Source organism: Heterocephalus glaber, unplaced genomic scaffold (genome assembly GCF_053883595.1).
Source record: "Heterocephalus glaber isolate CG9 unplaced genomic scaffold, H.glaber_assembly_v1.0 deba00001553, whole genome shotgun sequence".
In the NCBI taxonomy this organism is placed as follows: Eukaryota; Metazoa; Chordata; class Mammalia; order Rodentia; family Bathyergidae; genus Heterocephalus; species Heterocephalus glaber.
The window spans coordinates 4,452,184-4,475,336 of NW_028258344.1; the positions used below are offsets into that span (position 1 = coordinate 4,452,184).

The 23,153-nt window shown below is 34.5% G+C and overlaps 1 protein-coding gene across 1 annotated transcript in view; it reads right to left on the reverse strand.

Moving 5' to 3' along the window:
- Positions 1-1,308: 1,308 nt before the first annotated feature.
- Ca8 (carbonic anhydrase 8 (inactive)) overlaps positions 1,309-23,153 on the reverse strand; it is a 118,741-nt gene continuing 96,896 nt past the window's right edge. The window contains exon 9 of the mRNA XM_004842146.3: positions 1,309-3,097. The gene's annotated coding sequence lies outside the window, so the exon portion shown is untranslated. The remainder of the gene's footprint in view (positions 3,098-23,153) is intronic.

Here is a 23,153-nt window from a genome sequence, read left to right on the forward strand (position 1 = left end):
AATTCAAAACAAAGTAAAACAAGATCCAACTATAAGCTGTTTACAGAAGTGTACTTTAGATTTAAAAATATAAATAAATTGAATACAAAACAATGGCAAAGGACACAGCTTGTGAACAGCACAGCAACCCTAAGAAAGTTGCAATGGCTACACTAAGATCTGACTAAATTAATAAATAAATAAAATGTTACCAGAAATATGAGCGTCATTTCAAAATGACAAAAAGATAATTTAAACAGAAAAAAATGTATAAATGTACATACACTTAAATCCAAAGCCCTCAAATGCATAGAGAGCTGATATTGAAAGTAGAAAAAGGTCATTCAACAATGATAGGGATGTTGACTTTCTACTTTCAAAACTAAGGAGAAATAGGCCAAATGTTATCAAGGAAATACAAGCCTGGACCTACAGCATAAAACAACTAGGCCTAACAGGCATACATAGACAACAACAGAATACACAAAAACAATAGAATACTCTTTAAGTGCACATAAAACATTCTTCAGGACAAACTATGTGCTGAGCTATAAAAGGCCTCAATGAGTTTAAAATTATTGAGATTACATAAAGTATGTCCTCTGGCCACAATGAAGGAAAATTTAAATCAATTGTAAAAATTTGAGAATTTGTGCCTACTGCTAAATAACCATTGGGTCAAAGAGAAATTATGAGATATATTAGAAAATACTTTTGACATGAATGAAAATAAAAATAGCATTCTGAAATTAAGAAAAACACTGGAGAAAACCAACAAAATCAAATTTTGGTTCTTTAGAAAGGTCACCAAAGCTGGCAAGCCTTTATTTAGACAGACCAACTCAAAAAGAGTAGATCCAAATTATCTTCACTGACAAACCTGAGAACGCTACCTTCTACATCATCATGTTTATTACCATTAACTGTATGTACCTGTATGTGTGCCAGCTATGTTGAAAGACAACTCAGTTTTGTAAACAAAACCCACTCTAAATTCAATTTCAAGAACTAAGAAATGTGTCATTTCGCCCTAGTTAGCTCCTTTCCCCGCTCTTGCTCCAGAAGCCTCCTTCCCCAGTGTCAGGGCCCATTGCCCATGACACAGCTCTTACTTTTCCTTCCCATTCAATTATCCAAAAAAAATAGATCTGAGATCAGTTATTTACACATTTGTTGATGGAAAAACTGCCCCTTCAAGTTCATTCCCACAAATGCATACTATGAAATGTATTCTGTCTGAATTACCCAGCTGTGACATGAAAGGATTTTCCTTTTTTTCCATATTAAAGAACATGAAACCTTCATGCAGTGACAGGTCACCAATGGACATAGTGCTGGACACAAGTAGTTTATTTTAGAAAATAAATTTGATCCTTTGCCCAAAATGGAGGAAGAATTATGGTAAACTAGATACTGCCCTGGGAGTGATTTTATTATTTTTGTTATGTTTGTCTTTTGTGTTCTTTCGGGGGAGATAGCAGCCACCTGCAGTTAAACCCAGTAATAGTCCCTTACTGCTCAGGACCAGAGAGACAGACACCTGTGTCTGTTGGGACAATGTTTACCAAAGGAGTGCCATTTGAATGGCCATGCCTGAAAGGATTCAGACCTAGTCTTACATCTCCAAGTGAGGCTACGCCTGCAATCCATGTATGCACATGTGTGAGAACGCTGCTAGTCTGTGGGATATAAAATTTCAGACCCCATTTTTTCTACCGTGCTTTACCATTTCTTCACTGGTGAATACTACAAACTACAAAAAGAAAGCATCCAGGGCTCTGCCCACCCTCAGAGGCTGCCGGCTGCTCTCCTCCTGTGGTCCAGGGCTGTGGGGAAAATCCCAACCCTTTCCAGGCAGCACTTTGCTCACTGCCGCGGCCCTAGTCCTTGTCTCCTTGCATAGGACCCCACAGTGAATTCTCTTTGCTTCCATTTTCGGGAATAGCCGATGTAACTTTTATTTATATTATCGTTCCCATTAATACAGGCTCTACTCAACAACCCTAAAACCTCTGAACACATACTTATTCCACCTATCTTTAACTTGGCTCTTTCGCATCACAAAATCCCTCCAAATTGGGCTATGCTATTGAAGTCATCAGTTTTACAACAATTATAACAAGAAATAATATTTATTAATATTCATTGCTTTGTGCTAGGCACTCTATTGCTTTACATAAACTATCTCATTCTGCTACTAAATATATGTTTATATTTGCTAGGAGCATTTGAAATGAATTCAGATAAGGGCATTGTTGGTTATCATTGAAAGAAATTTTTAACATATCAAAGAAGTGAAATCTATAGAATAAAATATTTTAAAGTCTTACAAAGTGTAGAACATTAAATTCATATAGAATACTATTAAACTTATATTTCTATTTATGGAAAATGAAGCTATTCCTGGTATGTTGTATCTACCTTCTTTTTATCCTATTTATTTCTTACACCATTATCAAATTTTTAGAACCCACAGCTTCAGATATGTCAAATAAATATATTAGATTCATATATTGAATAAAATCCTTTAAGAAATATAGGATGTAGGAGTTATGTTTTTGCATTAACTCCACAAATGTGTTCTGTGGAAAACCAGGCTGACATTAATTTTGGTATGGGTACTGAAAAATAACATGAGGCATGATTTATACTAATCTTTCACATTACATTGTTAAGCTCTAGGCTGTTCTTGATCAAAATCCTTATTTTATTATCAAGAATTACACTAGTCTCTGAAGGAACAAATTTTGTGATGAAGGCAGAAAATGAGTGACTATTAACACTGGGAATGTGTTTTTCCTCTCAATATTGATACATGATGTAAGTTCATATTGATAACAACTCTGAAAACTAGTTTCACTTCTATACACAATCAATGAACAGTATGTGCAAAAATATGAATGCTAGCAACAGTGATGTGGATATACAATATGGGGTTTCTCCTGAATGTGCAGGCATCTCTAATATTTCATTACACCATGTGTATAGGCAACTGTCACAAATGTCCATCAAAGCTGGATTACATGAAGGAAAACAATGTGGGCTATGTGGATGTTCCATAGCTGCAGCTCAGGATCTTCTGCGTCTCATCCAAGGGCATAAAACTACCGTCTTCCTCCTTTAGACAAAACAGAATGAAACAGTTATGTTATTGACAGTCATCTACAGAAGACTGAAAGCCATTTTACATTTTACTGTAGACAGTAAAAGCTAAACATTTCATGTCAAGAAAATGGAAATTGCATAAACATCTTCATGTTCAAGACTGTTCTGTGATGTTGAGCATCTCTGCAATTTTTCCACAAAGTCTACCATAGTTGGATTTTTATGTCAGAATCAATTAGTGCAAATGTCACAGAAACAAATATTTTGAACCAAAATAAATAAATTAATGTTTGAATAGTTCTATTAAAATTTGCATATCCTCTCTAATAAATAAAAAATATAGCTTTAAATCACTATCACTAGTTTCCTGTGCAATAATTACAGATGGATAGTAATGCAAGAGCACAAAACCCACTTCTTTCTGGTCCCTAAATCATATTTACAATTCTAAATATGTCCTTAAATAATAAATATAGAATATTACAAAAGACAACAGCTCTTTTTGACATAATGAATCACATGCATCCCATTTTTAAAAAAGGATATTAAGCTTTTAGTCCAACAACATCTATTTGTGTTGCCAGCCACAAGAGTCAGGTAAATGGACACCACTGTACATGTCTAATGTAAACTGCTCTAATGTAAACTGGTGTCATGTTTGAGACAGTAAATATTCATTGAAATTTAAGATGCATATAGTTTTTGGCCTGGAATTATACTTCTAGAAAGTTATAACACAGATATAACCAGCCAATCATACAAATATTTAATGTATAAGGATATTCATTGCAATAGAATATGGAAAAAAATTATAAAATGGAAAAAAACTAAGTAGATACTCTTAGAATGAAATTTTATTTCATGAATTTAGGATAAGGTCTCTAGACCTCTAGTTCTCAAATTATTTATTAAAACCTGTCTTTAATAAATTACAATACAATGAAATACTTTAGAATTATCCATACTCTGTATGGATAAGTATCTCTGTGTTTATACATACACATACATTCAAATGTGTATATATATGTGTGTGTGTGTGTGTGCGCACATGTGTGTATTTCTGAAACAATGTTAGAAAATATTCATGATGCTGTGGCATTTCCAAACTACACTTCAAAGAAGATACTAAGTCATGATCAAATCTTTTAAAAATTTTTCGTATATTTTAAAATGACAAAATTTTATGTATTTATCACATACAATATGATGATTCAAAATACACAAACACTGGAATGGCTGGATCAAGCAAGACTTTATGAACAAAACCTCATGGGAACTAGCACAAAGAATCAACAATTGGAACTCATCTTATTAAAAAGCTTCTGCACAGCAAGAGAAACCACCAACAGAGTAAAGAGACAACCCACAATGTGGGAAAAAAATTTCACCAGCTGTTCCTCTGACGAAGGAGTACTATCCAGAATACATAAAGAACTTTTAAAAAAATCAGACCCCCCAAATTTAAAGACCCAAGCCAAAAATGGGCATCTGAAATGAATAGACATTTCTTTGATAAAGAAGTAGAAGCAGAAAATAAACATATGAAAAAATGTTCAACATCACTGGTCATGCAAAAGATGCAGATATTGAGATTCCATCTCACTCTGAAAGAATGACTGCTATCAAGAAATCAACCAATAACAAATGTTGGGGGGACTGTAGGAAAACAGGAACCCTGCTCCACTGTTAGTGGGAATGTAGCCTGGTGCAACCACTGTGGAAATCAGTGTGGAGATTTCTCAAAAAACTAGGATTAGAGGTCCCATTTGACCCCGCTATTCCCCTGCTAGGAATCGTCCCAAAAGAATTAAAAGCATGACACACAGCAATACATTTATAACGCATCCATATTTATAGGGGCACAGTTTGTAATAGCTAAATCTTGGAAACAGCCCAAATGCCCACCAACTGGTGTCTGGATAAAGATGTGGGGGTTTTTTTAATAATGTGGAGTACTACTAAGCCATAGGGAATGATAAACTAGAGTCATTTGTAGCTAAATGGACGCACATTGAGGCGATACTCACAAGTAAAATAAGTAGGACACACGTGTAAATACTGAATAGTTTCTCTGGTGTGAGAAACTGCAAGTGTAAATGAGGGTCAAAATGTGTAATAGATAATGTAAAATAGGAAGAGAAGGTCCAAAAATGAAGGGGAAGTAGGGAGGGGGTTGGGGGAAATGAAAGAAGGGAAAGAAAAAATATTAGAAAAGAAGGAAAAAACAGAAACAAAGTTTTTGTAAATAGGGAGGGGTGAAGGAGTGGAAGGAAGGGAAGGGGAATGGGGAAAAAACAAGAACCAAGATACATCACATACAGGTACAGATTCCCAATGATAAGTGTGATCATAATGTATACCTAAAATGTACCAATAAACTTAATGGAAAACAATAGCATATACATTACCTCACATAGTTGTCATTTTGTGGTAGGACTATATTCTATTTTCTTGCATTTTTCAAGAATACAACATATTGTTTTTAACTATACACATCCCTTGAACTCATCCCTTCTAACTTAAATACTGTTACATTTGACCAGCATTTCCCTAAATCCTTCTCTCATCAAACCTTTAAGATTGAGCCTCAAAGATGATTTCAAAAGTAAAATAGGATGTTGTTTATGTACATATTTTGACAATTGTATGCCCATAAATCACAATTAAAGTGACATGAAACTAATGTTGTGTGTGTCTGCGCCTCAATGGTGTCTATATTGTTTAGTAAAGAGATTCTTTTTATCCTCTCAGGAGGACACACATCTCTAGGCATACACAGCACTCACAAGTGGATTTTAAGATGTAACCGCCTCTCGAACAGCTTTCTACCACTACAGATGATAGCCCTCTTTCACTCCAACATACAGATCTATCTGTTAAAAATCCTAGGACTTTGAGAGATTCTATCACAGAAACAGGTTTGCTCCTCACATCTGCCATATCCATTAGCACACAACCATTCGCGTCCAGCTTCCAACATGTTATTACTGTTTGTCTCTCCTCTTGTTTTTCCTATCCTTTTGGCTTTGCAAAATTAAAATCTCTTTCCTGATTTTTTTAATGCAGTTTTGATAAAAACAAAATTGTCTATATTCAGTTGGTTATTGCTTGCAACATAAATTATTTTTTATGCATTATATGTATTTTCTAAATTTCCTCCAAAAATTTTAGTATTTCTTAATTAGAATATACTTCTGTTAGGTAAAACAAGCTAAAGAATGACACTTTGGAGCTGGCAGTGCAGCTTAGTAATAGAGTACCTGCCCAGCATGCATGGGTTCAATCTGCAGCAGACAGAGAGAAAGAGAACAAGAAAGGGGGGCAGGGGAAGGATGGACACTGAACAAACAAAGGTAATCCAGCCTTGTCTTCCAAAATCTTACCTCATTCTGAACAGGGAAGATTAAAAATAAAGTGAAACTTTCTATTAAGCAATGATCATTGTTCACAATGATAACCTTGAAATATGGCTGCATGCTAAGGAGTTTTCTAAACTATCAGTTATTTCAATAAATTATAACAGATGTTACCATTCACATGACTATTTTGAACCTTAAGTTATTTCCTAGGAAGAGACCCTAGGGAATAAGTGCAAATCAAATCTCTATTTGGGAATTTCCTGAAAAGCTACTGAACATAAAAAAGGATGTGTGTGACCACATCCTACTCCTCAGGGGTGCTGCCGGTCCCAGGCTGACGTGATGTCCCCTGAGTGTGGCTCAGCTAACTGATAAATGTTAAAGCATCTCTCCTTAAGTACAGCAATTCAGTGTCAGCTCTGCAAAGGAAGCACCTGTTAGGACGTATGCTAGAAACAGGGAATTTCACAGTGATCTCTTCCTCTTGATCTAGTGGTCACCTCTCTGGGGCAATTTGCACAGACTGCTGATTTACCCCCAATACTAAGCTGGGCTCCTTCATGGAGAGTCTCTGCTTAGCTATAAACAAACAGAAAATTTAAAATAGGCATCTTTCCTTTATAAGCAATGGCTTATAGCTGTCTTCTTTTTCAATAGTAACACATCATTTCATTAGAAAGGAAAATAAACAAAGGAGAAAGAGAAAGGAAGAGTCAGTAGGGTTAAATCCTTTTGAAGATTCAAAGGAAAGAGTGGCAAACAAGCCACTAAGTACAGAAATAGAAACCTGACCATATCAGAAATAAGAAAGAGGCACCAGATGGCACAATTACTAATTTATCATTATTCTGGAATTATTCAGTGGTGCAATAAAACAAGAAGTATTGTGTTAAAATTAAAAAGGAGAAAAATTGTCATCAGTTACAGATGATATCATGGTTTATCTAGAAAATTCAAAATAAGCAATTAAAATCTACTGGAGAAGGGGAAAGAAAAGGAGGGAAAGGAAAAACTATGAGAAAAGAGAAAAAGTGGAAATGAGGTCTATGTAAATAGGGAAGAGTGGAGGGGGTGAAGGGCGCACAGGTAAAGGGGAAAAATAAGAACCAAGATACATCATGTATAGGTACAAACACCCAACGATAAATGTAAGCAAATTGTATACCTAAAATGTACCAATAAAAGAACTTAAGAAAAATGAATAAATAAATAAATAAATAAAATCTACTGGAAAGATTTGTAGGAAAGACAGGATAAATCTAATAATTTTTTCAATAAAAAAATTAACCAATTGAAAAAAATACAATGGAAAAGATATTAGGAAACATCAACAATGGTAACACAATAATGACAATAGTTACTGCTTAAATTTAATAATTGTTAACCCTCTGCTTAGCACTGTGCTGTGCATTTAGCCATATCTCATTTAATCCTCACAACATCTCCAGGAAGTTGTGACTTTTAGTTTCTCCTATTTGTAGAAGAGGAAACTAAAGCTGAAATAATACCAACAGTTTGGCCAAGTTAGGGAGCAGCAAGAAGAGGTGACATGTTCTTTGTCCAGCTACACATTGGGCTGATTCCTGAGCCCAAACGTGTCACGTGGAATATATTCAGTGAGAAGAGAGAACTACAAAATGTATGAAAGACATTTAAAAAACCCTAAGCAAAGATCGATGCATCATTCCTTCATAGAAAGAGTCAACATTATAATCACATCAATTCCCTTACATTTTATGGAATGTAAATGACAAATTTTAAGAGGATTCTTTATTTTTGTCTTTCATTCTCTTTTTATTACCCTCTCTTTTGTTCTTTGTTTCTATCCTCTGGGGAGAATAATTCTTTAGTTTATCTGGAATAAATATGTGAAAACAGGAAAATTCTGCAGAAAAGATTAAATGGAGCTTTGTCCTTCCAAGCATTGAAATATATACCAGTACTAATGCACAAACCCTGTAGTTAATGTTCATGAAGGGACAAATTGAGGGAACAGAACAGGGACTTCAGGAATAGAATCAAGCATCCACAAGACTTTGTGCAACTTAATCATCTGTAATCAGGTTGGCAGTGATGAAAAAATTTAAAGTACTCAATGTTGGTGAAACAGAAAAGTATAATTTGACACGTGTGTGTGGTATTATAAAGTGATAGGACTCTTGGGGGCAGCAATTTGCATATATGTATTATAATAAACCTCTGACTTGATAATTTCATTCCCAGGAATTTTTAATGAACAAAATAAATAAGTACTGTTGATTGTAACAAAACACTGGAATTGACTTAATGTATAATAATAGTGGGGCACCTCAATAAACTTTGGAATATACTTAAAAATAAATATACTGAAAATCTACTTTAAAAGTATGACAAACAGCTATTCAGCAATATAAAAATATGTCATCAAATCAATGGAAATATAGCATGCACACTGTAAACCAGTTTAGAAAATCTCATATATTCATATATAGATGTGGAAATTACATATAAAGAGAGACCCAATGAACAAAAATGATAAAGGTAACATTTATTGCATACTTACATTGTAGACAAAACCATGTTAAATGCTTTAGTTACATTATTTCATTGTATCTTCACAACCCCCATATCAGATAGACACTACAGTTGCACTCTTTTAGGTGATGAAAAAAAGAGACTAAGGAATTGGTAACTGTTTCAAGGTGCTACAACTACCCAGTGATGGAGTCAGGATGGACTCAAAGCCATCCCACCTGTGCTCAGAGCTCCATGTGTGCACACCAGAGCTCTCAGTGATGGTGACAGTGTCACTGGGCAGAGGTGTCAGGAGTGTGTGTAGCTGTTTCCCTTTGTTTTGTACTGTCTACATTTTGACCATGAATGGGTATTACATTTGCAGTCATGGGTACAACAAGCAAGAAAAGAAATTAAGGGTGACTTTTGCCACAGAAATTTCATCAATACTTTTCAACAAACAGAGTAAGAACGAGACAAGAAAGAAGAGGGAGGTATGCTGAATGGCTGACAGAAAATGGCAAAAATGCTTTCTACAAAATATGCAATCAATGGTACAAGTACAAAATGGCACAACCTTCACAGAAGGTATTAGTTGTCAAAAGTGAAAGCTTGCAGATTCTTTCTTTTCCCAAAATGTTATTCTCAGGAGTTTATCTAAAAGAAGGGAATGGAATTAATACGAGAAAATGAAAACATGGAAGCAAAGTCTTTGTAAATAGGGAGGGATGGAGGGGTTGATGGGCAGGCAGGGGAATGGAGAAAAAATAAGAACCAAGAGAGTATGTAAAGGTGCAAATTTCCAATGATGAATGTCATTATATTGTATACCTAAAATGTACCCATAAAATTAATTTTAATAAAAGAGATAAGGAGGTAAAGATATACAAGAACATTCATAATTTTCTGACCTTTGTTAGTTTTAAATGTAGTGAAGAAAGGGCAGCGTTGGGAGTTCAGCCTCCCTGTGACTGAATCCTTGCTTTCCACTGTATCTACTGTGACCTTCAACAATGTACCCAACTCTCTCAGCCTCAGTTTATCTCCAAAATTAAAACAAAAGCATGTGCCTCCAAGAACTCTTGTTAGGTCTAATGACATAAAATATAGCATAGAGTCTGGGATATAAAAAAGCATTTTTTTCTTTTTTGGTTCTCGTCCCTCAATTCTGACCCTATCTCTAGGATAAACCATATCACTTGGTAATTTCCACATTATTCTACATGAAAATATTAAGAAACACTAAATTTAGTGTTTAGAATTATTTGGAAGTAAACCTACGTGACACCCTGACACTTTCTCAATTTTAATTAGCACTAAGCTAATTAACAAAACTGGTTTATACACTACAGCGAGTCACATTTTTCTTCCTTCTTCCCTAATCCCCGGTGTGTTGTAAGGGTGATCGAGTATCTAATTACTCCTTAAGTGAATGCACATATTATACATTTTTCACTAGTTCATGCTTAATGCTTTTAGTCCAGAAATCAAAATCAATGAAATTAAGTTGAATTGGAATTTGGACAACTATTATAAAGAGAGAGGGTTCTTACTATGTCTAATTATAAGCAAATGTGGGTTTTAGTCTTATCTGCTATGGAAATATTTCAGGTATAGGAATGACTAATTCCAATGATTAATAACATTCTATTCTTATTTATAATCTTTTATTCCTCATTACAGTGATTTTATTGCTGGAACCCACTAAATGTAATCATTCTCAAAAGAAAAGAAAGCATTAAAGAATCATTGGTTGTACTAAAATCAAAATGAACAATCATATCTGCAAAAAATTACATGAGTTTCTCTGCAGCATAAAGATTGTAGAAATAGTTATATGCTACTAGCAGAAAGAAAAATTTTGGAACATGACCAATTATATTCATCCAAAATATTTATCTAAAGAAAATAAAAATATTACAATCAAAATGGCATTTCAACCCTGAGTAAAATAGTGTTTAATAAGGGTTCTTTTTATCCCTTTTGTATTATGTAGAAGTAGATAATCTCAGACATCAAAGGTTTTTTTTTTTTGCTTGCTTGTTTTTTTCCTCGGCATAGGGAGTAACCACCTGAAATAATTTAGTTGAAGACTTCTTCAGGCAAAAGACTAGAAATAAGAACTTCTCAAAATCCAATTCAACACTATGCTTCTAAGAGTTCTCTGAAAATATTTTCTGTAGATAAGCCCTAAAGATCTTATGAGTTACTCACAAAACCTACAAAAGAATGAGCAATAGGAATCTAGAGAAATTAGAACAATAAGAATTCAGAAATTTTAAAGGGGTTTGTTTTTAAAGGCAATATAATAGAAAATGGACTTATCCAAAATGATATGGTTTTGTTCTTTTACAATTAATTTATTTTGAGGAGTTTTTTAATGGCAAATCTCTTGATTAGAAAAACCTCCATCTTACCTAAGAAATATTTCAGATACTGTCTACAGCATGGCCAATTATCTAGATTATTTTAGCCTTGTGTGTTATCAAAACAAGCTTTAACTAGAATGTTTAAAATTGAAGTAGCCAAAAAAATGAAACAGACCTATATGTAACTAATACAAAAATATCATCTAGTATATTTATGTTAAAAATATTTTAAGATATCACTTGCCCATGTGAGGGTATGTTGTCTGCCTTTTTTTAACAAGGTTTTTTTTCTAACTTATTAATATGGCCTGAATGTTTGTATGACCCCAAAATTTGTATGTGGAAATTCTAATGCCTAGGATTAGGAGGTGAGTCTTCTGGGAGGTGATTAGATCATGAGGACAGAGACCCCGTGACTGGGATTGGTGCTCTTATAAAAGCAATTCTGGATACCTAGCTAGTCCCTCTCCCCATGCGAGGATACAGTGAGAAGGCTCCGTGCTGTAAACTAAGAAGTGGACCCTTACCAGACACGGCATCTGCTGACACCTACCTTGAAGTCAACTTCCCATCTTCAAAACTGAAAAATCTATTTCTGTGGTTTAGAAGCTACCCAGTCTATGGTAATTTATTAGGAAGCCCAAATGGAAGATACTTAACCCTTTTTCCTCTTCAGAAGAGGGCTGCCACCCCTGATGAAGAAATCTTGGTAAATTTCTCCACCCTACCAAACAAGAATCCTTTCCTCACCCTCATACCATTTCATTTCTAGTCTGAGATTTCACATTCTCTAGGTTTTTCTGTATGTAAGCAATTTGCTATATACTGTATAAGCATCTGAACTGTAACATATACATAAATGAAATGAAAATATTAACAAGATAGACCAGGGACCTTCAGTTATTTGGTCATGTTTCTGTAGCTCCTTGGTAATTGCTAATACCTGGCTATGTGTCACTAGATCTAACAGCACATCAATTTTATAGAGTGTTTTCAGAAGGCTACACACTTAATAGCTGAAACATTTAAATTAGATGCCAATAATGCTGCCTTACAGTGTAGATGGTAATAACAAATACCCGCCCCCTCCAATGGCAGATATTTTCAATCATATCACTTTAACACTGCTTCCACGTGGATTCTGAATCCTTCTCCACAATCTTGAGGCAGCTGATACCAACCAGAGTTGGCATACAAGTTTGAGTGTGGTGTGTCCTCATTTCTTTTACTTTTATAGATCTTTCTTGAACAGTCTTATTATCAAAGACATGCAACAGTATAAATGAGCTGGAGTCAACTTTATAGGTTGTGATGATGGAAATGGAGACAAGGGGTAGCTCTAGAAGCTCTGTGCAGAAGTGGATGACAGACTAAATGAAGGGCAAGGTAAAAGCAGCATGCTTGACTCAAGTTCTGAAGTAATCTATGTTGAGTGTAGATGCTTTTGACACAGCCAAAAGCAAAATTTTACAGGAAGTTGGCTGTTTGACTCTAAAATATAATGGAATGACTTAGTCTAGAAATATGAATGACAGAGTCCTTCATAGTTAGTAGTGAGTGAAGATGTGGGAGTGATTCACCTAGAGAGACAAGAGGCCTCAAAGGCTCGTCCCTCAGGACTACAACATTAAGTGCCCTCCTAAAAGGATATTTGTGCACCTTACAGTGCATACAGAGATGGGCCAAGTAGAAAGATCAAAGGAAATTCTATGACACGGACACAAAAAATAAACCGTGGCAAGAAGAAAGTTGGTATCAGAAACTGCTCAAGTAACATGAGGTCTGAAACTGTCCCTGGAAATGTACTACTCTTAAAAAGTATACCATTTGGGGCCGGGGATTTAGCTCAGTGGTTTCACCACCTGCTGCACAAGCGCAAGGACCCAAGTTCGATCCCCAGTACCAAAAAAAAATAAAAATAAATAAATAAATAAAAAGTATACCATTTATTGTCAAGAAAAAATATGCTCACTTTGTCTTGCCATTAAATAACAACAAAATCTATATAATATACAGTCACATTGCAACTTACAAACTCCAAATAATTCAACATTAAATAAAAAGTTCACAGAAGAAAGTAAGTATTTTCACTTCATTAACACATTATTTTCTATTCATAAGATACTACAGTAGGTTCTAGGTTGGTTAGGTAGATTGACTTCATTATTTTCTAACCTGGTAATTTGAAATTTCATGTTGGACTATATCAAAACTATAATCACTGTCTTGGAAGCTGATTAGACAGAAACAGAACTGAAATATGCATTTATTTCCATTTATTTTAATTGATGAACTTTATCAGTTGAAGAGAATTAAATTTTCTGAACCTCAGTTTCTTTATTGGAAAGATTTTTGAAAACCAATGCCCACCCTTAAGAGATGTTCTGAGATAAAATGAGACAGGGTAAACCACCTAGCCTAGGGCTCATACATTCACACTACTGAAAACAAACTCATTACTAACAGAACATTTTCATTTAGCCTTTAACTGAAGTATAAAATAATCATAAATCTTTTGGTTTACTCTTACTTCATACTGTGTCCAAAGTAACTGACCTAGGTCTCAGGACACATTCCAGATCTGCCTTTCCTCCTGAAGGCAGGCAAAAAGGCAGGAATATTTGTAGGCTCAAGTTCCCATACCTGCTAGCTCTGTCCATACCCACCCCTCTTTCAGGTCTTCCAAAATCATAATGGATGCTTTGGATCACCACAAGTTTACCATCTTACATAGTCTTCATCTTGTACTACTTTCTGGTTAAACTGATGTGTACAATGCTATATCAGATATCTCAGACTCTGGAAAGGTTATCAGAAGTCTTGCATGTGGAAAAGTTGCTTACTGTATTATTTTACAAACTAATCTGACTCTAGTGCATGGAAATGTATAGTCTAGCACAGTGACTGGAACTAACATTTATTGTTATGTACATTATGAAAACCAAAAATAGTTAAGACTAACCTAACATGATACTAAATTCAGAAAGTAAAGAGAATAAGACTAGTAAAGCCAGTTTACTTGGGAAAGAATACATAGAGGTAAAATCTGTCAATCTGTCCTTCAAATAACAACAGCATTTAAATGGTGAAAAAACAGAGAGAACATGGCATGGAGGGAGTTCCTAAAAAGGCAAACAACTAAGCAAATCCTGTTGCTACCCAATAATTGTCAAAATACTAAGAAATAAGAGAAACAAACCAGAAAAATGATATGTTTAAAAACAGAAATCTATTTGCTAGATAAAATTTTACTGAAAGAGATAAAAGGGTAATTTCCCTTATTATTGCCCTTCTAATACAGTTAACAGAAGTTTCCATTTAATCTTTTATAGTCCAATATGAAATATTTATATTTACCTAATAACCTACTGTTTAATAGTTCTTTGACCCTCTATTTTAATCTTACTGAGTTAGATTTCTAGATAATCTCTGAGATTTTCTAACTGTAAAAATTACTAATCTAAGTATTAATTCTATTTTGATTCTATTTTTCCTCTGCTTTGTAAGAATTGTAATGAAATGTTGATAGAAAAGGTTCTTTTGGGTACTGTTGCTTCTATAATATCCTATGTTTTAAGAGTAGAGAAACAATTAATTAATTACCTTTAAAAAGTTACATGCTTAAACTCCCAATTAAAGTATATGTTATTTTCAATTTCTACACTCAATTTTCCAGCATTTTTTATTCATTTTGATTCAATTTGATTCATTTTTTATTCAATTTCTTCAAATCAATTCTTTAGCTTTATCTTTTCCAGTTAGAGACTTATAAAGAAAGCCTTATCCATAAAGAAGCATTCAGTTCATTTCCTTCCTCATATACCTGCTGCCTATTCTCTCTCATTTTTCTTGCCTATGATAAAGTTAATAGAGAAATAAGGAAGCATATTCATCACACAAGCCCATCAGTGGAAGGCACCTCAGGAGGTCTGCTGGAAAATGGCTCTATCCAGGCAGTTTCCCACCTAAATCAGCCAGGAAGTTGAAGTATTTCTCATAATATTCCTCACTCAAATGTAATCCATCTACCTATAGAAAAAAGTCTTCCTTATCATCTCTAGCTATCTCCTATGTAACCCAAATCCCTTTTGCTGGTACTTAAAAGCTGTTCTTTATCTCAACATAGGCCTTTTGAATAATCATAAAGATAAAAGGCATAATACAGTAGAACATGTTCAGATGACATAAACTGGTCATAAAGGATTTTTATGGAAAATATATTCCTTACAGTTAAAATTATGAAATCTACCATTTTTAAGGGGTCAGAATAGATTTTATGCTCAACACACACATATTGGTCCATGATTGCAAAATACTCTCTTTTCTTCTTCCAAAGCATGATTTTGTTTGAATTTACTGGATGAATAGAAAACGAAATCATTTTGAAATTTTTATTCTTAATAAATTAACACTTCTAAAACATGAAAAGAAAAAGGGACATATTTTAAAACAAGAATTATTTTCCTTATTCAGTAATCCTGAAGAAAGCCTATGCAGCTTTGCTATATCTGATTCCTGGGTTAATAATAATTCTATATCACATAATCAAAATATATCAGTTTGAGCTTGGTGTCTTCACATTTTACTGAAAATATTTTGTGATCCTTTAGGAAATCCATTCATTCTGTTCTGTGGAAATTCTATATGATATACTAAAGAGAAAACAGATACATCTTTAGAGCTTTCAATTCTCATCCTAATGCTGTCCATCATGCTAAATGATTACAGTGATGAAACTCCAGGTCCTACTGACTAAAAATATGGCTCTGAGCTTTTCATTCATTCTGGAAGGATAATAGCTTTTACTGACTTCGTCATTCAGAGTTAAAATTCTCATTTTTTCCACACGGCCCCCTCCTTTCCCATAATGCCTTGTTCTTTTTAAACTTATAACTCTTTTAGGTCATAAAAGAAAACACATGAAATTGATGCTAGCTGTAGCTTTACTAAAGCTAAGGGAAATAATAGTATTAATTGCAAAAGTAAATGGAAGGAAAAGTTCAACACAGTCAAGGACTACTTCAAAGACCCAAAAGAAAAATGAGGGAAATTTCGACAAAGGAACTATTATGAGAGATTTGCTGGATAACCCCTTTTATTTTCCTTCAAATTTCCTCTGGGTTTTGGGGGATTTTCTTCCTCCTAATCTATTTAGGCAAATTTTATTTTTCCAATTTTAAAGGAGAAAAAGAGAACTGGAGAGCTTTGTGGCATTGACTTTTCTGGAAAATAATTATAATTTATTATAGTTACTGTAAACATGTGCACAATCTAATGATATTTGAATCATAGGTAAAAAAACTTTGAATAGGCAAAATAACTTTTAAAATGGGCTAATATTTAATGAAATCAATAGAGAAATAATCAGTTACTCAGATTAGCACCAATATCAGATGGCAAAATAATATGTAAACTATGATACCAAAACAATATGTAAACTACAGCCTGATCTTATAATATGTTACTGTTAAGATTTGTTTCTTCTGCATCTTACACAATTCTATAAATAAAGAACCACTGCTCCTGTGCCAAGGAGCAGAACTGCCCCTAGCACAGAGGAGGTGAACCTTCTGGGCCACTGTACCACCACCCCCAGATCTGAAGAGCAGGGCTGCCACCAGCGCCCAGGAGGAGCCTTCTGGGCAACGGTACCACTGCTCCCAGGGCCTAGGAGGCACCAGCAGCACACATCCACCCCCCCCCCCGCCCCATGGAAATGAGAAGACAGTCAGTAAACAAGTCTCAAAACCAGACTTCCAGATCACCTAAAGGAACCCCAAAGGGAAATGAGATGGAACAATCTGATACTCAACCACCTCGACTCCCTGAATTGGCAATGAAAGAGGATCTGAAAAAAATGAAATCAGAAATAATTTCTCACATAACAGCAGAGATTGTGCCCATAGTGGAACACATGACTAATAAATCTAGAGAGGACACAGATAAAAAAAAAAGAGGAGCTGAGGAATATGATGGAATCCCAACATAGGAAACAAATGGAATCCATAAAACAGATGGAAATCGTTTTACAGGAGATTTAAAAACTCCATTGAAAGTTTACACAGCAGAATGAGCTAATGTGAGGGAGAGAAATTCAGATACAGAAGGTAAGATTGCAATTAGTGACCAGTAAAAGAAAAATTGCTTTAAAATAGTAAGGGAACATGAGAAATGAATCCAGCAGCTGCTAGACAATGCAAAGAAGAATAACAAAAGAATGATAGGAGTCAATGAAGAAACAGGAGAGAGTGCAGATGACATAAAAAAAAAAACAAAACTGTAAACAGAAGTGATGGAAGAAAACTTCCCAAGCAGGGGAAAAGAACTTGATATACAGATACAGATAAGTGAGGCTTATAGGACTCCAACTAGCCTTGATCCATAAAAAAATCTACACATAGACATATAAGAGTTATGAAAATCAACAGAAGAAAAAATTCTACAAGCAGTTAGAGAAAAGAAATGAATAACATATAAAGGAAAGCCCATCAGAATCACAGCAGACTTCTCAACACAAACCCTCAAGGCAAGAAGAGCTTGGAGTGATGTATTTCAAGCCCTAAAGAAAAACAGCCTCCAACCCAGATTGATGTACCCTGCAAAACTATCTTTCAAAATTGATGGGGAAATAAGATACTTTCATGACAAAGAGCACCTTAGGAACTTCACAAATATCAAACTAGCACTCCAAAAAATTTTAGACAATATCCTAGGAAAAGACAACAAGGATCACAACCCCAGGAAGCCCAAAAGAATGAATCCATTGGGCAAGACAAGAAATTAAACAAAAAGGGAGAGAACCTAACAAAAAGAAAATGTCATGACAATGATAACTAAATACATATCAGTTATAAATATCAATGTTAATGGTCTCAATTCATCAATCAAAAGAAATAGACTGGCAGAATGGGTCAAGAAGCAAGATCCAACAATATGCTACATACAAGAAATGCATTTAATTCAAAAAGAAACTCACAGACTGAAAGTTAAAGGGTGGAAAACAATACTCCATGCAACAGCAACACCCAAAAAAAAAGCAGGAGTAGCTATCCTCTTTGCAGATCAAGTGGATTTTGAACCAACACTGATGAAGAGAGACAAAGAAGGACACTACATCCTTGTAAAGGGAACAATCTTAGAAGAAAAGATGACAGTCATAAATATATATGTACCAAACCCAAGTGCTCCCAAATATATAAAACAAATACAGACATGAAAAAATTAAATAAGCACTAATACAAGAGTAGTGGGGAACATCAATACCACACTGTCACAAATAGATAGATAACCTAGACAAAAAACAAATAACAAAATACTAGAACTCAATCAAATTCTTGAACAAATAAGCCTAACAGATGTTTACAGAGGGTTCCACCCCACAAAATCAAAATACATATTCTTTTCAGCTGCACACAGGTCATTCTGGAAAATAGACCACATACTCACTCATAAAACATGATTAAGTAAGTGCAAAGGAACTGAAGTTATCCCTTGAATATTATCAGACCATAGTGCCGTAAAATTGGAGATCAAGAGCAAAAGAAACTGCAAGAATTTCATAAACGCATGGAACCTGAACAACACACTTCTGAATAAACAATGGGTCATGCAGGATATTAAAAAAGAAAGCGGACAGTTCTTACAATTAAATGACAATGACAATACAACATATCAGAATCTATGGGACAAAATGAAAGCAGGCTTACGAGGGAAATTCATAGCAGTGAAGACACATATTAGGAAAACAGAACAAGCCCAATTAAAAAACCTGATGATGAACCTCAAGCTTCTAGAAAAAAAAGAGCAGGACAAACCAAAAGCTCATATAAAGGAAGAAATTATAAAGATCAGAGCAGAAATTAATGCAATGGAGACTACAAGAATGATACAAAAAAAACAATGAAAACAAGAGTTGGTTCTTCAAAAGAATAAACAAAACTGACAAACCCTTATCAAAAAGAGAAGAGGAAAGGCTCAAATCCATGCAATTAGGAATGAAAAGGATGAAATTCCAATGGACTCTGCAGAAATCCAGAGGATCATCAATACCTATTTCAAGAACCTATACGCCAATGAGATGGGAAACACAGAAGAAATGGACAGATTCCTAGATATGTATGAATGACCAAAGTTGAATGAAGACCTAAAAATTCTAAACGACCCAATATCAATCAATGAAATTGAAAATGTAATAAAAAACTTACCAAATAAGAAAAGCCCAGGTCCTGATGGCTTCACTGCTGAATTCTACAAGACATTTAGAGAGGAACTACTACCACTACTGTTTAAACTCTTCAATGAAATTGGAAAGGAAGCAATAATCCCAAATTTATTCCTGCAAACAAGCATCACCTTGATCCCCAAAACAGAGAAAGACCCAACTGAAAAAGAGAACTACAGGTCAAGCTCACTAATGAACATAGAAGCAAAAATCCTTAATAAGACACTGGCAAATATAATGCAGAAGATCATCAAGAAGATGACCAAGTGGTCATTCTGACCAAGTGGGATTCATGCCAGGGATGCAGGGATGGATCAACTTATGCAAATCAATCAATGTAATACACTATATCAATAGAGCCAAGGACAAAAATCATATAATCATCTCAATAGATGCAGAAAAAGCATTTCACAAAATCCAACACGCATTTATGGTAAAAACCTTACAAAAAAATTGGAATAGATGGTCTCTACCTCAAACTGATAGAAGCCATCTATGAAAAACCAACAGCCAATATCATACTAAATGGTCAAAAACTGAAATCCTTCACACTAAAATCAGGAACAAGACAAGGATGTCCACTATCACCACTCCTGTTCAACATAGTTTTGGAAACATTAGCCATGGCAACTAGACAAGAGAAAGAAATAAAAGGAATAAAGATAGGAAATGAAGAAGTCAAATTGCCATTATATGAAGATGACATGATATTCTATATATAAACCCCAAGAACTCCACCAAAAGTCTTCTGGACTTAATAACCAAAGTCAGTAAAAGTAGCTGGATACAAGGTCAACACACCAAAATCAGTAGTTTTTCTCTACATGAACAACAGACTCACAGAGAGAAAGAGGACAAACAATTCCTTTCAAAATAGCATCCAAAAAACTGAAATACCTAGGATTCAACCTAACAAAAAAATCAGAGACCTCTTCTCTGAAAAGTATAGCACTCTGAAAAGAGAGATTGAAGATGCTATCAGAAAATGGAAAGTCATCCCTTTCTCCTGCGTAGGAAGAATCAACATAGTGAAAATGGCCATACTTTCAAAAACGCTATATAGATTCAGTGCAATTCCAATTGAAATGCAAGCAGCATACTTCATGGACCTTGAGAAAACAATCCAAAAATTCATTTGGAACAAGAAGAGACCTAGAATAGCAAAAGCAATTCTAGGCAACAGAGACATGGCAGGGAGTATCACAACCCCCATCTTGAAACTATACTGCAAAGATAATGTGATAAAAACAGCATGGTACTGGCAAAGAAACAGACCTGAGGACCAGTGGAACAGATTTGAAGATGCAGAAACAACTCCATTCACACTCAGCCACTTCCTCTTCAACAAAGGAGCCAAACACTCTCACTGGAGGAAATATAGCCTCTTTAATAAGTGCTGCTGGAAAAATTTGGGTTCAACTTTCCAAAGATTAAAACTAGACCTATATCTCCCCATACACTAACCTAAAATTGAAATGGATTAAAGATCTAAATATTAAAACAGAAATGCTGAACTGGCTGAAACAGAAGCTAGGTAGAACTCTTGAAGACATTGGTGTAGGAAAAGATTTTATGAACAAAACCTCAGTTGCCCATGAACTAGCACAAATGATCAACAAGTGGGATCTCTTCTTAATTAAAAAGCTTCTGCACAGCAAGAGAAACCACCAACAGTATGAAGAGACAACCCACAATGTGGGAAAAAATTTTCACCTGCTATTCCTCAGACAAAGGTCTACTATCTAGAATACATAAGGAAATTTTAAAAATCAGACCTCCCAAATTTAAAGATACAATCCAAAAATGGGCATCTGAAATGAACAGACATTTCTCAGACAAAGAAGTAGAAATAGCAAATAAACATATGAAAAAATGTTCAACATCACTGGTCATTTTGAGAGATGAAAATGAAAACAATGCTGAGATTCTACCTTACCCCAGAAAGAATGGCTGCTATCATGAAATCAACCAATAACAAATATTGGCAGGGCTGTGGGGAAAGAGGAACCCTGCTCCACTGCTGGTGGGAGTGTAGACTGTTACAACCACTGTGGAAATCAGTATGGAGATACCTCAGAGAACTAGGACTGGAAGTCCCATTTGACCCAGCTATTCCCCTGCTGGGGATCTTCCCCAAAGAATTAAAAGAATTATACCACAGTGATATATGTGCACCCATGTTCATAGCAGCACAATTTCTAATAGCTAAAACTTGGAAGCAGCCCAACTGCCCATCAACTGGAGACTGGATAAAGAAAATGTGCTTTTATAAAATGGAATACTACTCAGCCATAAAAATGAGAAATTAGAGACATTTATAGCTAAATGGATGCACATTGAGGCAATACTGTTAAGTGAAATAAATAGGACAAACGTGTAAATACTGAATTGTTTCTCTAGTGTGAGAAACTGAAAGTGTACATAAGGACTAAAAGGTATAATAGAAAATGTGAAATAGGAAGAAAATGGGCAAAGGGGAAGGGGAAGTGGGTGAAGTAGGGGAAGGAAAGAAGGGAATGGGATTAATATGAGAAAATGAAAAAATGTAAACAAAATCTTTGTAAATTGGGAGGAATGGAGGAGTTGAAGGGAGGGCAGGGGAATGGGGAAAAAATAATAACCAAGGGTGATTATGTAAAGGTACAAATTTCCAATGATGAATGTCATTATATTGTATACCTAAAATGAACCAATAAAATTAATTAAAATGTTTATAAAAGTATCACTTAATAGCAATTGACTCAAAGAAATCTAAACTACCACTGTTGAACTAAAGAATTCCCAGCATCTTGGTGATTTACACAATAATTCTTTAAATAACTTCAAAATCATAGTTCATGCTTCTTAACTGATAATATAAAGTCTCAGATTTTTCATGGGAATGATAAATCTTTATCAAAGCTCTCCAGATATCCAGACATGTCATGCAAAAAAAAGGCTATCATTTAAGCCCATAAACTAAAGTTATTTCAGTAAAATATAGCTAAAATAAATATGAGCTTTTTAAAACATTTTTTAGAGAACTACCATGAAAGTATTTTTTTCCCTTTTTAGTTCCAGGAGCTTAAATGAAACATTCATGCATTAAATTCATAGTCTAGCTGTCAAATCACTTCACTTTAATAAAAATTTGAATTACCTGCCTTAGGGCATTATTAAATATCAAATAAAAAGCACACATCTGTAAGTCTGATTTCCCAATATAATTTTTATGTAGAACCGTGACTAAATTTATATTACATATTTCAAGATAAAAGGATAAAAATGTATTCATAAAGGGATGAAATCAGAATTGGAGTCACCTTAGAAGGAATTCCTGCATCATTCTTTGAAATTTTGGGGAAAACTATCCTCTCTAAGTAATCTCAGTCACTAAGAGAAGTACATAAATCCATCCTCTTTTTTAAAAAATGTATAACTTTATTATCATTCACTAAACAAACTAATATACAAAAATTAAAATTATTCAAAGAAAAGCAATGCAAGGGAAAAAACTGTAGTAATATTCAACCAAAGCAAAGCTGAAAAATACTTAAACATTTTTCCATATAATTTTAAAAAACATTTCAAGCATTAACAAGCATCAAAGGATGTGATTTGTTTTAGAAAGATTTTCAAAACTAATAT